At 45.1% G+C, this 16,972-nt stretch overlaps 1 long non-coding RNA gene across 1 annotated transcript in view; it reads left to right on the top strand.

Moving 5' to 3' along the window:
- The window catches only part of LOC138795666 (uncharacterized), an 84,000-nt gene extending 75,458 nt beyond the window's left edge, over positions 1-8,542 (top strand). Inside the window, exons 5-6 of the long non-coding RNA XR_011363654.1 lie at positions 5,528-5,614; positions 8,264-8,542. This is a non-coding gene — a long non-coding RNA (uncharacterized lncRNA). The remainder of the gene's footprint in view (positions 1-5,527; positions 5,615-8,263) is intronic.
- The last annotated feature ends 8,430 nt before the right edge of the window (positions 8,543-16,972 follow it).

The following is a 16,972-nucleotide window of genomic DNA, read 5'->3' as shown; positions in this document are numbered from 1 at the left end:
TCACCGCCATGCTGTGTCAGGCTGAATTTTTGGCTGGTTAATGATATGCTACCTCTGTTTTAATGTTTCCTGTTTTAATGTGTTCTCACTGCCATGCTGTGTCAGGCTGAGTTTTTGGGTGGTCTACCTCTGTTTTAACCAGGCTGTTGCACATAATTAGGCATAATGGTACCATTAGGCAGCCTCAGAAGCATGCAAACATGCTTACCCTGCTGTTTCCTGTCCATTTCCGTTTTGTTTCCATCAATTTCTGAGGTTGACAGGTTTTCACACGACCTTCCTTCTACCGAACTTGAGTCTCCTGCAAAAATGCTCGAGTCTCCCATTGACTTCAATGGGGTTCGTTACTCGAAACGAGCACTCAAGTATCGGGAGATATTGGTTTTCGAGTAACGAGCACCCGAGCATTTTAGTACTCGCTCATCACTAGTTCTATATGATGCGTAATATGAATTTTATATTTGATATCCTGTATGTGGCTACTGGATTCCCTTTATAACTTTTTCTCTTTTCAAGCATTAGTGTATATTCTAGTATTCGAAGTTTGCTCATTTCCATTGAAGATTTAGCTTCAATCTACATATTATCAGTTGTTAGCAGTTTTAGAAATATAGGTTTATATAACTTTGAGACTGAGTTTGTCAGCCATTCCTGGGATTTTCATGTGCGAAGTTAAGGTTCACAAAATAGTTTTTGTTTTTTTTGTACATTTAATTCATTTATTATGTTGTTCCGGGCTGTAAGATTATTGTGACTGAAATGTGCTTTTTTACTACTTCATACACTAATCCATGTTCAAGCTACTTAGATTTCAAAGGGAATGCCTGATTACAGAGAGGCCCCTGTCTGATTACTAAGTCTGTGTTTTTATTTAAAAAACAAAACAAAAAAAACATCACCTATTATTTGGGCTGTAAATAATGTCAAAGAGATGGAGCTTTACCATCTCTTCACCTCACTGTACTGTATGCAGAAAAACACAGACAAATTTATGTTTCATTGATGCCTATCCAGCAGTGTCACAGATTCACTGTAATATGAGAGGTTTTGTAAATGGCAAATTTAAATTTACCCTCAGATGGTGGGCTATAAAGGTACTTCTCAGCCTTGTATGGGGGGGGGGGGGGGGGCTAAGTAAAAGATTCCTGTGTGTAATATCCACATAACATATCTGGATATCTGGATAGAACAATAAAACAATACATGTGACATATTTAAGAGTGTCCTGAGATGCTCCTTACAGTCAAAAGCAATTGGCGGCAGTATTTCCTTGCCAGAACATTATAATCATACATTTTATCTTGGATCTAATTGCATGTTAAAGCATTTTAATGTAACAGCAATCAAAATCCTGAACTGGAAGAGAATTATTCTCAGACTTTATAGCCTGAAGGCATTGTATGAGACATGATTCTCCTCTTGCTCTTCGCTGTTGGATGTCATTTTCTGCAGCTGTGTAACAAGACTCAATGTGTGTACAGTAAACTGCTCTGCATTCTCCTCCACACTCATTACAGTCATACTAAAAGAGGTCATCATTTGCTCAGTATAGGAAGAAACTAGAACAGTATAATATAACAACCTAAAGGGGTCGTTTAGTTTTAAGACCATATTCATATTAGCTATCAGGGCAATCTGAGGGGATGCCCTCATATGAGACCCCTTTATCAATTACCCAAAGCAGAGGAGGGTTACAAAAAGAATCTCTGTCTAAAAATCCAACATATTCTTACATTACATAGACAGCCCACTGAGTGCAATGCAATACTCTCAATTGCACGGAGATTAAGCACTTTCTGACAGGCTGTCCTATAGCTTACAGCCAGGGTCTGTGCTTCTTCTTGAGCTTGTGGCAATGCTGATAACTGGAGAGTTTTTCTTTTAAAGGGTTGTCCAGGCATAGAAAAAACGTGGCTACTTTCTTCTACAAACAGCAGCTTTCTTGTTTGGGTTTGGGTGGGTGTTTTGCAGCTGGGTTCTATTGAATTAAGATAACTTGTAATACCACACACAACCTGAGGACCTGCAGCACTGTTTTTGCCAAAGGATAGCTGAGCTTTAACTAATCCTGGATAACACATATAGGGGGAGATTTATGAAAGGGTGTAAATATACATCTGGTGTGAACTGCCCACAGCAACCAATCACAGCTCAGCTTTCAGCTCTTGTAAAATATAAGAGGAGCTGTGATTAGTTGCGGTGGGCAGTTTACACCAGGTGTATATTTACACCCTTTCATAAATCTCCCCCTTATCCTGCGTTTACACGAAACGATAATTGGCCCGATCGTACAATTAACGATGAGTACCAATTTTTTTTCATAACGGTCAGCGTTTAGACGGTACGATATATCGTATGGAAATTCGTTTTGCGATCCCTTAAGCCTATCTCACACATTGGTTAAATCGGCGAACAACTGTTTACACTGAACGATCTGCGAATTTTTTGCGAACGACGATTTTAGAACTTGCTGTAAGATCAAAATGAACGATTTCTCATTCGCCGTTTGATCGTTCACAGCGTTTACACGTACGATTATCGTTTGAATTCGATCGTTATCGTGTGAATTCGCACGATAATCGTTCCGTGTAAACACAGCATTAATCTTCAGTTGAAGACAATCTATCAGGTGTAATTCAGGTTTTAAACTGCTGACACTGTTAGGGCCCTATTACACCAACAGATTATCTGACAGATTTTTTTAAGCCAAAACCAGGAATGGATTTGAAAAGAGGCGAAATCACAGTCTTTCTTTTATTACCTGTTCTTTGTTTATAGTCTATTCCTGGCTTTGGCTCAAAAAAATCTGTCAGATAATCTGTTGGTGTAATAGGGCCCTTAGATGCTGTTAGGTCAAGGAGAAACCCGATACTTCTCATATATGTGTCCTGTTTTTATTCTATAGTACAAAGAACCAAAGGGGCTTCTGAAATGTATCAAGTTGAATCACCTCATTAGGGTATGTTCATATCTCGTTTTTAGCCGCACGTCGGGCTACACGGCAGAAATCTGTGAAAAAAGGATGCTGCCGTGCAGCCTGACGTGCGGCCGACAGCCACATGACGGCCACATTGACTTTAATGAGCAGGACGGAGTCATTATGTGACTGTGTTCTGCTCATTTGCGGGACGTACACGGCTTTTGTGCAGGACTCAAAAGCGTGGTCGACTACGCTTTTGAGTCCTGCACAAAAGCCGTGTACGTCCCGCAAATGAGCAGAACACAGTCACATAATGACTCCGTCCTGCTCATTAAAGTCAATGTGGCCGTCGGCCGCACGTCGGGCTGCACGGCAGCATCCTTTTTTCACTGATTTCTGCCGTATAGCCCGACGTGCGGCTAAAAACGAGATGTGAACATACCCTTACTCCCCATCCCATCCCTGACCCTGCTGGGAATCAGCTTTTCCATGTCAATTATACCCATTGTTTTTCCATTTAGTAAATAATCCTAGCATGTTACCCCCACTCCTCACCTCATGTACATACCCTACATATACCTACATACATATGTTCCTGTCCAGGCTTTGATCATACACTGTGCTTCTCTAGTTGGGCTAGGGCTCCATTCTTGGTAACCCGTGACTTTAATGTGACTGTCCGCAAACTTAATCTTAAAGGGGTTATCCAGGATAAGAAAAAGCACAACTATTTTTCTGCAAAAACAGCGCCACTCCTGTTATTAGGTTGTCTGTGGAATTACAATTCAGATGAGTAGAGTGGTGCTGTTTCTGAAAAAAAACCCAGCATGGATAACACTTTTTAGACCCCTGTATTAAACCATTGATGTTTGGAATCCAGCACAGTGAAGCAGACTACATTTACACAACGTATAAACAACAGACGTTATTTAGAACACAAAACAACGGCCTTTGTTTTTAGTATCAAATAACGGACATTGTTTTAAATGAAAATTGCATTAAAGGCTATGGACAGCGGCATGATCATTGTTTTGACGTCCGTAGCAAACAATGGCCGTTGTTCAATACATTGTGAAAAACAACGGCCGTTGTTTGCATTGACCTCAGTGTAAATCATTGCATTGCATTATTGCATTCTAAAAAGCATAGTGTGTGAACTATGCCTTAGCCTTGAAAGCACTATGTGAAGGCAATGCATGAACTACCTGAAGGCATGGTGTATCCCCTAGGGCAGGGTTTCTTATCTCACCAACAGGTCATGTTTTGAGGATTTCCATAGTATTCCGCAGATGATATAAATATACTCAGTGCATCAGGTGTCACCACAGGTGTTCTTTGTATGGGATATCCTCAATTCATGGCCTTTCACTGCCCTAGGGTATACATAATACAAATCAAGTCAATAATCTGGGTAAAGGAAAAGATGACGTTAGCACAGATGGAAAATGTAATACATTTCCAATCATTGTAAACATTTGTGTTCTCCCCTGCACAGCCAGAATCACCCTGTATAATACAGTGTGATGGACGACATGGTAACTCAGTCACTTAATTCTAAAACATATTATTCATACCATATTATAGGAATGATACTGAATCTACGGTATAGCAGAATACATTATACAGTATGGTTCAGTACGGATAATGAAGAATTGCTCCTTTACATAAATGTGATTATTATACATAAGTAGAAGAGCTTCTTGCATCACAGGCACACACTAACCTCACTTATAATATCTTGTTCAATGCTGTCCTGGTCATCTTAGCAGCAGCTCAGTGACTTTCCTCTGTTAATATGATCAGAGCACATGTTCAGCCTCAGCACTCCAGTATTCCTGGGAAACATCTGACAATAACTACTAACTTACTATTCAAAAATATTGAGTCTTTGAATACACTGGGATTTGATTTCAGGGTTCTAAACCTGTTAGACTAGTCCAACACACAAGCTGCCTTTCATTCCAAAGAGTGAAGAGACTTAGATTACAGTGGGATGTTCAGTAACCATTTCCCACCACTTCTTTCTGGTATCAGCCTGAAGGACAGAGCACATTGTGTTCATTTATCGCTACAGCATAAGGGATTTTTTTTTTTAGATTTTTTTAAAATCTGGTTTACACTATTGTCTTTCCTGGTCTTTTGATTAAGTCCAATATTTTACTTCTATTTTGAGGTTTAGTATGTTGATTAAAATTCTAATATGCTAAGTGACTGAGTTCAGCATTTAAAGGGGTACTGGGGCAAATTTGTTTTCTTTCAAATCAACTGGTATTAGAAAGTTACATGGAATTGTAATTTACTGCTATTGAAAAGTCTCCAGTCTTCCAGTACTTATAGGCTGCTGTATGTCCAACAGGAAGTGAAGTAGTCTTTCCAGTCTGAATAAACCAAAATTAGTACAACTTTGTTCACACAGGGTGAATCACGTCAGATATAGGGGCCGCCCTCCTCCCATTGCAGTAATTGTCAAATAAGAAAAAATGACAAGTTGCTTTTTAATTGCTGTATTCGTTTCTTTGCAATTAAACATCAGTTTTTACAAATAGTAGCGTCTTCACATATCACTCGTCTTCCTCTTTTTCTAATTTTCTGTTGTATCTCTGCTAGTGGGTGGAGAGAAGCCTCTATATAGTATACCCTAAGAAGCTGCAGCAGCACTATAGAGGACATTATAGAGGAGCAGTACTGTCCTGGGTAAGCTGTAAATGCCCTGAGTGAAATCTAATGCTAACTGTATGTTTTTGTAGTTTTTAATCTCATTGTCTACTTCTGGCTCTATCCAGCCACCCCACCTCCCTATGCCTTTATGGCCAGCTTGTAACTTAGCACTTCAGTGAACTGAACAGGGCAATGCAGAGTAGCAAACGAGCCCTGTCAGGCTTCTCGATAAACTAGCATTGCATTGACTTCTGCGAGTGATGTATGATACACTTTTACACACAGTTACACTACCGTTCAAAAGTTTGGGGTCACCCAAACAATTTTGTGTTTTCCAATGAAAGTCACACTTCTTCACCACCATACGTTGTAAAATGAATAGAAAATAGAGTCAAGACATTGACAAGGTTAGAAATAATGATTTGTATTTGAAATAACATTGTTTTTACATCAAACTTTGCTTTCGTCAAAGAATCCACCTTTTGCAGCAATTACAGCATTGCACACCTTTGGCATTCTAGCTGTTAATCTGTTGAGGTAAGCTGGAGAAATTGCACCCCACAATGAAGCAACTCCCACAAGTTGGATTGGTTGGATGGGCACTTCTGGCGTACCATATGGTCAAGCTGCTCCCACAACAGCTCAATGGGGTTAAGATCTGGTGACTGCGCTGGCCACTCCATTACCGATAGAATACCAGCTGCCTGCTTCTGCTGTAAATAGTTCTTGCACAATTTGGAGGTGTGTTTAGGGTCATTGTCCTGTTGTAGGATGAAATTGGCTCCAATCAAGCGCTGTCCACTGGGTATGGCATGGCGTTACAAAATTGAGTGATAGCCTTCCTTATGCAGAATCCCTTTTACCCTGTACAAATCTCCCACCTTACCAGCACCAAAGCAACCCCAGACCATCACATTACCTCCACCATGCTTAATAGATGGCGTCAGGCATTCTTCCAGCATCTTTTCATTCTGCGTCTCACAAACGTTCTTCTTTGTGATCCAAACACCTCAAACTTGGATTCATCCGTCCACAACACTTTTTTCCAGTCTTCCTCTGTCCAAGGTCTGTGTTCTTTTGCCCATCTTAATCTTTTTCTTTTATTGGCCAGTCTCAGATATGGCTTTTTCTTTGCCACTTTGCCCTGAAGCCCAAAATTCCACAGCCGCCTCTTCACTGTAGATGTTGAAACTGGTGTTTTGCGGGTACTATTTAATGAAGATGCCACTTGGGAACCTGTGAGGCGTCTGTTTCTAAAATAGAGACTCTAATGTGCTTATCTTCTTGCTTAGTTGTGCAATGCGGCCTCCCACTTCTTTTTCTACTCTGGTTAGAGCCTGTTTGTGCTGTCCTCTAAAGGGAGTAGTACACACTGTTGTAGGAAATCTTCAATTTCTTAGCAATTTCTCGTATGTAATAGCCTTCATTTCTAAGAACAAGAATAGACTGTCGAGTTTCAGATGAAAGTTCTCTTTTTCTGGCCATTTTGAGCGTTTAATTGACCCCACAGATGTGATGCTCCAGAAACTCAATCTGCTCAAAGGAAGGTCAGTTTTGTAGCCTCTGTAACGAGCTAGACTGTTTTCAGATGTGTGAACATGATTGCACAAGGGTTTTCTAATCATCAATTAGCCTTCTGAGGCAATGAGCAAACACATTGTACCATTAGAACACTGGAGTGATAATTGATGGAAATGGGCCTCTATACACCTATGTAGATATTGCATCAAAAAACAGACATTTGCAGCTAGAATAGTCATTTACCACATTAGCAATGTATAGAGTGTATTTGTTTAAAGTTAAGACTAGTTTAAAGTTATCTTCGTTGAAAAGTACAGTGCTTTTCCTTCAAAAATAAGGACATTTCAATGTGACCCCAAACTTTTGAACGGTAGTGTATATACTTTTATTATTTCTAGCTCCTCTTGTGCTCTCAGGCTCAGTCACATGGCCACTATGCCTGTAATTTTTTTTTTACTTCCTGTGAAGTCATGTTCTAAATCTGTTTTGTGTTCTTTCCACTGAACATGATCACAGGTGGAGTCATCAGGTGGGCAGGGCAGCTGTCCCTCCCATTGGCTGGCTGGAATTTCACATTGCTTTTAGCCTTGTCCCTATAGATGGAGCTAATACTGGAGCTCAGTTAAAGCTGTAGCAGAAAGGGCAGCATGACATAGAGGAGAGCAGGGGCTGATAGCTGCTATGTGGGTGACACAGTGATTTCCTTGTTGTCTTTTATTGTTGAACTCAAACAAGGTATGCTCTCCTCCATGTCATGCTGCCTTTTCTGCTACAGCTTCTACTGAGTTACAATATTAGCTCTGCCAACAGATGTAGGGCTAACATCAACGTGGAGTTCCAGCCAGCCAATGTCCCGCCTATCTGATGACTCCATTTATGATCATGTTCAGTGAAAGGATAATAATAATAATAATAATAATAATAATAATAATAATAATAATAATAATAATAATCAATATTCAATAATAAGTGTGTATAAAACAAACAACACCAACAGAAGTCAATGCAATGCTTGTTTATTGAAAAATCACAGACAACACCTTTAAATATTATATTAATCTTAAAGTAAGCATGCAAATGTATCCTCAGGGTAGCATGTACCTTTGGTGCATTTTATGTTAACAATGGTAATCTGTCTCCCTTTTTACCTGCTTTATTTCACAGCTGAAGATAGAAAGAGCCAAGGGCAAAGACAACAAGTGGCTGACACTGTTACAGATAATCAGAATGAAATCCTAAAACAATGCAGCGAAATGTGTCCTTGTTTTCCTATTGAATAGTAAACTAAAAGACAAATACTTATATTCAGTGTATATTAACAAAAATCCTCGGTATACAATGGATGGAACTATCTTGGATGCAAATGTTTTAGATAGTGAATAACCTTGTCGTTCATTAAAAGAAAACATTCTGTTGTGCAAAAATCATTTCATTAAAGCTTTACAAGGTCTAATAAATGCAGACAGTTGCATTGTTTTTCTCAGAAATAAGGTACAAAGCAAACACAGATTTAAGTCTTTATGAAGATAAGGGTATACTCACAACATTTTTGTTCAACATTGCATCGACTTTTTCAATATGCACTTTAAAGCGACTCTGTACTCACAATCTCCCCTCCCCAAACCGCCTGTACCGTCAGATAGCTGCTTTTCATCCAAAATCTGTCCTGGGGTCCGTTCGGCAGGTGATGCAGTTGTTGTCCTAAAAAACAACTTTTAAACTTGCAGCCCTGTGTCAAATTGGCATAACCTAGAGTACCCGTGCCCTAGGCCACCTCTTGTACCTCCTTCCCACCCTCCTCATCATTAGTGACGCCCTTGGGCAGGATTTCTCCTATTCATCACTTGTCTGAACAATGCACATGTACCTTAATAATCTAGCACATATGCAGTGTTTAGACAAGTGATGAATAGGAGAAATCCTGCCCCAGGACGGCGGGGAAGAATGACGGAGAGGTGTTGCAGGCCTAGGGCATAGACACTCTAGGCCATGCCAATTTGAAACAGCTCTGCAAGTTTAAAAGATATTTTTTAGGACAATAACTGCACCACCTGCGGGACAGACCCCAGGGCAGATCTTGAATTAAAAGCAGCTATTGCTAAAAGCGGTTTGGGGGGCACATTGTGAGTAAAAAGTCACTTTAAAGAGGTACTCTGGCAAAAAATATTTTTCTTTCGCATCAACTGGTGTCAAAAAGTTATATAGATCTGTAATTTACTTCTATTAAAAAAAGACTGGAAAGAATGTGCCACTTCCTGTAGCACATACAGTAGCTGATAAGTATTGGAAGACTGGAGATTTTTAAATAGAAGTAAATTAGAAATCTGTATAACTTTCTGACTGTAACGCCTGGAGTAGTGGATCCACTGGACCGTCACCAGCGATGGCACTAACCTCACCAGGGAGCGGAGTCTAAGGGTTTTCACCAGAGCCCGCAGCAAGGTGGGATGGACTTGCTGCGGCAGGCGACCCCCAGGTCGCTACCCCTGGCTTGGTTGCTAGTGACGGCGGGCGAGGCGTGGCAGGAGCAGTAGGCAGGAGATGGTGCTGGCAGAGGCCTGTAGGCGTAACCGCAGGAGTCAGGCAGGAGCAATGGTGTGACAGGGGAGCAGGAACCAGGAACAAGGACTAGGGACCAGGTAGCGGATAGGAATCAGGAACAAGGACTAGGGAACAGGTAGCGGATAGGAAACAGGAACAACAGGGAGCTGGGCCAAACGCTATGGGAAGCATGTAGAGGCTCCAACACCTGGAAGGGGGCAGGGCTGGAACTTATAGGGGAGTGATTGACAAACAGACCAATTAGGAGCGCACTGCCCCTTTAAATCTGAGACAGCCGGCGCGCGCGCGCCCTAGAAGGCGGGGACGCGCCTGCCTGCGGACACCGGCTGCTGCAGATGTAGGAGAGAGGGTGCGACGGCGGTCCGGAGCATGGGACGCTGCCGTGGCCCTAACAGTACCCCCCCCCCTTTGGCCTCCCCCTCTTTCTGGTTTGCAGGAATTCCTTGATGAGATCCCGATCCAGGATATTTGACTCGGGTTCCCAGGATCTCTCCTCAGGACCAAAACCTCTCCAGTCCACTAGGAAGAAACGTCTTCCTCTGACAGTTTTCATCGCTAAGATGTCTTCAACAATGTATACGTCGTCAGAAACAGCTTGTGGAGTGGAGGAAGAAGCTTTATTGGAGAATCGGTTGAGAACCACTGGCTTCAAGAGGGAGACATGGAAGGCGTTCGGAATCCGCATAGTAGGGGCTAGGCGGAGTTTGTAGGTGACAGAGTTGATGCGTTTTAGCACCGAGAAAGGACCAAGGAATCGAGGACCCAACTTGTAGCTGGGAATCTTGAGTCGAACATATTTGGCCGAGAGCCAGACTTTGTCACCTGGGAGAAAATTCGTGGCAGGTCTCCTCTTCTTATCAGCCTGGTCCTTCATGCGTTCAGAGGCTTTGAGTAAGGACTGTCGAGTTTGTTCCCAGATCGACTGCAGGTCAGATAACAACTCCTCCACGGCTGGAACCTCAGAGGATGGAGAGAGAGGCAGAGGAGGACGAGGGTGATGCCCGTAGACCACATAGAAAGGAGACTTGCCTGTGGAAGTCGAGTCCAGATGGTTATATGAGAACTCCGCCCATGGAAGTAGATCGGACCAGTTGTCTTGGCGGCTGGAAACAAAATGACGTTGGTAGTTACCCAGAATCAGATTGACTCTTTTCACTTGCCCGTTGGTCTGAGGATGATAGGCTGATGAGAAGTCCAGCTTCACTTGGAGTTGCGAGCAGAGGGCACGCCAAAACTTTGAGACAAATTGAGAGCCTCGGTCGGACACAATGTGAAGAGGAAGTCCATGCAGGCGGAAGATGTGTCGGAAGAACAACCGAGCCAGACGAGGAGCAGAGGGTAGACCAGGAAGGGCCACGAAGTGAGCCATTTTAGAGAAGCGGTCCGTTACCACCCAAATAACTGTATTGCCAGCAGATGGAGGTGGGTCTGTGATTAAATCCATCCCAATGTGGTGCCAGGGATGGTCCGGGACTGGCAAGGGCAAAAGTAGGCCGGCAGGTCTTTGACGGGGAGACTTATTCCTGGCACAGACTGCACAGGAAGCCACAAAGTCCTTGACATCCTGGAGGAGATTGGGCCACCAGTAGTGACGGGAGATCAATTGCCCGGTCTTTTGAGCTCCTGGATGCCCGGCCACCAAAGAGGAATGCCCCCACTTCAAGATGCGTTTTCGGAGTGCGGGGCGCACATAAGTCTTACCGGGAGGCAGTCTCTGCAGAGCAGAAGTGGCAACTGGTACTAGGCGGTCGGGAGGTATTATGTGACGAGGAGATTCCTCTTGCCCCATGACATCGGATGCTCGGGATAATGCATCGGCCTTTATATTCTTCTCGGCTGGACGGAAATGAATGGTAAAGTTGAACCGAGAGAAGAAGAGGGACCACCTGGCCTGCCATGGATTGAGGCGTTGGGCCGATTGGAGGTAGAGGAGGTTCTTGTGGTCCGTGTAGATGTTAACAGGATGTTTAGCCCCCTCTAGTAGATGACGCCACTCCTCCAGTGCCAACTTAATAGCCAGGAGTTCACGGTCCCCAATCGTATAGTTCCTCTCGGCCGGGGAGAAAGTCTTAGAAAAGAACCCGCAGGTTCTGGTCTTGCCTGATGTGTCCCTTTGCGAGAGTACGGCTCCTGCGCCCACAGAAGATGCATCGACTTCAAGAGAAAACGGCCTGGAGACATCCGGGCGGACTAGGGCAGGAGCAGAGGCAAAGGCAGACTTAAGGCTATTGAAGGCTTGTTCGGCCTCTGGAGGCCAACGTCTGGGATCCGCCTTCTTCTTAGTGAGAGCCACTATGGGTGCGACCAGGGTAGAGAAGTGAGGGATGAATTGCCGATAATAGTTGGCGAATCCAAGGAAACGTTGGATAGCTCTAAGTCCCACAGGGCGTGGCCACTGGAGGACAGCTGAGAGCTTGGCCGGATCCATTTGTAGACCCTGGTCGGAGACGATATAGCCAAGAAACGGAAGACTGCGCTGATGAAAAACGCACTTCTCTAGCTTGGCGTATAGATGATTGGCCCGTAGTCTTCGTAGGACCTGACGCACTTGTGCCACTTGAGTCTGCTGGTCAGGGGAGAAGACCAAAATGTCGTCCAGATAGACAATGACGCAGACATAGAGGAGGTCTCGGAAGATATCGTTCACGAATTCCTGGAAGACCGCTGGGGCATTGCATAGGCCGAATGGCATGACCAGATATTCGTAGTGCCCATCTCTGGTGTTGAAAGCGGTCTTCCATTCGTCTCCTTCACGAATACGGATCAAGTTATACGCTCCCCTGAGATCCAGCTTGGAGAAGATCCTAGCTCCACGAAGACGGTCGAATAGTTCGGGAATTAGTGGAAGAGGATAGCGGTTTTTAACAGTCACCTTATTCATGCCCCGGTAGTCTATGCATGGGCGGAGGGAACCGTCCTTCTGAACAAAGAAAAATCCAGCGCCGGCGGGAGACGTGGATTTACGGATGAAACCCTTCTGTAAGTTCTCCCGGATGTAGGAGGACATGGCTTCAGTCTTGGGCACAGAGAGAGGGTATACTCGACCACGTGGAGGAGAAGTTCCTGGAAGCAGGTCTATAGGGCAATCATAGGGCCGATGAGGTGGTAGAGAGTCCGCCTCCTTAGCCGAGAAGACATCTACGAAGTCTTGGTAATCCTCCGGTAGTCCAGTCAGAGGCTTGGCGTAAGCAGGTGACCTCGTAGAGCAGTTGGGTTGAGGAGACCTCAGACACCTATTTGGACAGTCCTGGCCCCAACTGAGAACCTCCCCAGTTCTCCAGTCCAGCTTAGGGGAAGCTGTTGGAAGAGGAATGACGCAAGACGTAGAAGGAGATCCTCTCCTGATGTAAGGCGCCCACCTGGAGGACTAGGGGTGCAGTCTGGCAGTGCACAGCTTCGGTAAGAATCTCCCCCGTAACCGAAGAGATAGACCGGGGTTGGGCTAGCTGGATCACGGGTAGCCGCCATCTTTGGACCAACGAAGCAGAAATGAAACTGCCAGCAGCGCCAGAGTCGATGAGGGCAGTAGTCTGGAGAAGCTGCCCTGATGGAGACTGGCATAGTCAACCTTGGAGAGGTGGCATTCACACCAAGGGAGGCCTCTCCCACCAGACCTAGGTCCGAGCGTTTCCCGGACGCTGAGGACGTTGGGGACATCTCTGCCAATAGTGATCAGCACCACCGCAATAGAGGCAGAGATTCAGGTCCAGTCGATGGGTCCTCTCATCAGTCGTCAGGCGAGCTCGTTCCACCTGCATAGGAACTTCTGGAGACGACTGGGACATAGGAGCAACGGGATTCTGGAACAACGGTGCCAGCCGAGGATGGCGACGGGGCAGACTCAGACGCCGTTCTTGCCGGACCTCCTCCTCTCTCTTGGAAAACCTGGTGTAGACAATGGTAGCCAGTAGGATGAGTTCGTTCAAAGAGGTAGGCAGGTCTCGGGCAGCGAGCACATCTTTCACTCGGCTGGACAGGCCCTTTTTAAAGGTGGCAATTAGAGCGGACTCATTCCAGTCTAGTTCTGCCGCCAGGGTGCGGAACTGGATGGCATAATCACCAACGGAGGAAGTTCCTTGGGATAGGTTGAGGAGAGCAGTCTCAGCCGAAGACGCACGGGCAGGTTCCTCAAAGACAGAGCGGAACTCGGCCAGGAAAATTCGGAGATTAGCAGCCACAGGATCATCACGGTCCCACAGTGGTGTGGCCCAGGCCAGAGCTCTACCTTCCAATAGGCTGATGATGAAAGCCACTTTAGAGCGCTCGGTGGCAAACTGACTGCTTAGAAACCTTAGGAATCCTCTGCACAACTTGGGGTCACCTCCATATTTACTTGGGAGAGCCAGTCGTAGCTTAGCAGAGGCTGCAGGAGGTGATGACTGCTGAGCGGTGGTATGCTGCTGTACGGCTGCAGTCAGTTGTTGGATCAGCTGTGACTGTTGCTGGATTTGTTGAGCCTGTAGGGCGACCACTCGGGCTACTTCGCGGATATCAGGCACCTCGACGGGATCCATGGTTGGAGCCTACTGTAACGCCTGGAGTAGTGGATCCACTGGACCGTCACCAGCGATGGCACTAACCTCACCAGGGAGCGGAGTCTAAGGGGCTGCTGGTTTTCACCAGAGCCCGCTGCAAGGTGGGATGACTTGCTGCGGCAGGCGACCCCCAGGTCGCTACCCCTGGCTTGGTTGCTAGTGACGGCGGGCGAGGCGTGGCAGGAGCAGTAGGCAGGAGATGGTGCTGGCAGAGGCCTGTAGGCGTAACCGCAGGAGTCAGGTTGAACACAGGAGCAATGGTGTGACAGGGGAGCAGGAACCAGGAACAAGGACTAGGGACCAGGTAGCGGATAGGAATCAGGAACAAGGACTAGGGAACAGGTAGTGGATAGGAAACAGGAACAACAGGGAGCTGGGCCAAACGCTATGGGAAGCATGTAGAGGCTCCAACACCTGGAAGGGGGCAGGGCTGGAACTTATAGGGGAGTGATTGACAAACAGACCAATTAGGAGCGCACTGCCCCTTTAAATCTGAGACAGCCGGCGCGCGCGCGCCCTAGAAGGCGGGGACGCGCGCCGGCCGGCACAGCGACGGACAGGAGCGTGGTGAGGTGAGGCGCCCCCCGGGGCCGAAGCTACAGCAGCGCCGGGTCCCTGCCTGCGGACACAGGCTGCTGCAGATGTAGGAGAGAGGGTGCGGCGGCGGTCCGGAGCGCGGGACGCCGCCGTGACCCTAACACTGACACCAGTTTTGAAAGAATTTTTTTTTTACTGTAGTTCCCCTGAAGAGCCCTCGTCACTACAAGACTGACTGGAAACCAGGAAGGTCACCTAACTACGGCTGCCTCCTGATTTCCAGGGATGCTGGTTTATCTCTTCGAGAACAAAGGGGTCAGAATGCGATTTTTCCATCATGCCTGACCTCTCCACCGACATCATCTGTCGATTGACAGTCGGTACGGCCCCACACACTTTATACTGATGGCTGAACCCACAAGCAGGGGTACAGCCAACAATTGTATAAATTATGAGTAAAGAAAGGCTAAAGAAACTTGGAGTAGTAATGTGAACCTGTCAGGATATTTTAGGTAAAGGGAAAATAAAGTAATGGTGTGGCTGTATTGGGCTTTGGCTAAGTTTCCACATAGCATTTAGTTAGTGTTATTTTACCAATTTGCAATTTGTGGCAAAATAGCCTTAATTATCATTAATTGATGCTATATAACCCTATGAGTGAACATAGCCTTTGGAAACTGAATCCATGCATATCTCTCATTATTTAATTGACCCCTTTAGTGTAGAGATATCAGAGTTTAAAAGGATATGCACAGTAGGCCCCTTGGCTGCTAAAGCCTATCCCAGTTCAGTCCCCTCAGTAGCTAGTCAGTCTTATCTGTGTGCTGGTCACCTGCTCTACCACCTGATTGATAGCAGCTAGGTTGGGGTGTAGTCCTGTAATCATATTGACAGGGGTGTAGCTAGGATCCATGGGGCTCTATAGCAAAAAAATGCTACCACCCAAATACACATACTCACCTGGCCTGGTGCAGTCCCTTTGCATTCCTTCCTTCTTCTAACCTGGAAATGCACATGTAACGTCACTCGTGCGCCGGGGAGCTGAAACACTGAGCGGCCTCTTGTGGCTGGAGGTGAAGTGCTGCAAGGTGAGAAGCCAATGGCTTCTTGCTCTGTTAGTCAGAGTACTTCAGCATTTTACTGTGAGTATTCCCAGCCTGCAGGCCCCCTTAGTGCACAGGCCCTGTAGCAGTGGCGTGGTCTGCCTTCATGGTAGCTACATCACTGCCTATGGAAGTGCTGTAGAGCAGCAGGGTGGTGCATGCATAGTAAAATTTTCTTCTCTCTGTGTTACAAAAGCACATACTGTTCTCTTGTTTTCCTCAGCAGCTTTTCTGAGACAGATCACTCAAGCACAGAACATACCCGAGGAAGCCGGGTGAAAGCCTGTATGCCCTGTTACTCTACAGCACTGGTGTGGGATTACAGGAATGAGGTGGGGATTACAGTACAGCCTGGTGGCTGTCAATCAGGAAGGTGAAGGAGGGGTCCAGCACACAGAGGCGGAGTAACTAACCTGTAAACTAAGCTGACCTCTAGCGGCCAAGGGCTATGTCCAGTGGCCTCCTAAGCCTTATATCTTTATAAACTTTGATAATTAACATCTTCAATGAAAAGTATATTATTGACATTTGACTATTATATAAATATAATTATGAACATATACTATGTTACATAACCAGGAAAGTGCCCAGGCCCCTTTTTTACTTGTAAAGATTCAGCAGGATTTAATAATTAGTAGTAACTAATTAGTAAGCAGCTATGTTAATCCTAAGGATGTGGCACATGGAGTTGGTAATTTACATAAGAACTGAATGGGTTAAAGTTGGCATTTAATATTTAACAAATATTTACTGTCCCAAGTTATGTCTCTCTCCAGAGTTATTTTTCAGAACTGTATATTCCTCAGGAAATATAAGACGGCAACATTTAGTTTAGAAATAACTGCCTGTGAGACTGTTAAATCAAGAGAAACTGCTGATCTCTAAAGTGTTTGCTTGGGTTTCTTTAGAACAGATGTATGGCCCTAACCCAATAGGGACTAAGAAAACCAACAGAAACCACATTGAGACTCATCTCCAAGAAGTAAACATGACATATTATCCCACAAACAGCAAATTATATTTTAGTTTCCACACACTAATGCCATTTTTATTTCCTATGCACAAGATATTACTTTTCAATGTTAAATTAAAGGGAAATGGAATTAACCTTACTCTGCATGTTTATTGCAGTATAT

The sequence above is a fragment of the Dendropsophus ebraccatus genome, chromosome 6 (assembly GCF_027789765.1).
Source record: "Dendropsophus ebraccatus isolate aDenEbr1 chromosome 6, aDenEbr1.pat, whole genome shotgun sequence".
In the NCBI taxonomy this organism is placed as follows: domain Eukaryota; kingdom Metazoa; phylum Chordata; class Amphibia; order Anura; family Hylidae; genus Dendropsophus; species Dendropsophus ebraccatus.
This window is presented reverse-complemented; position numbering and strand designations above follow the sequence as displayed.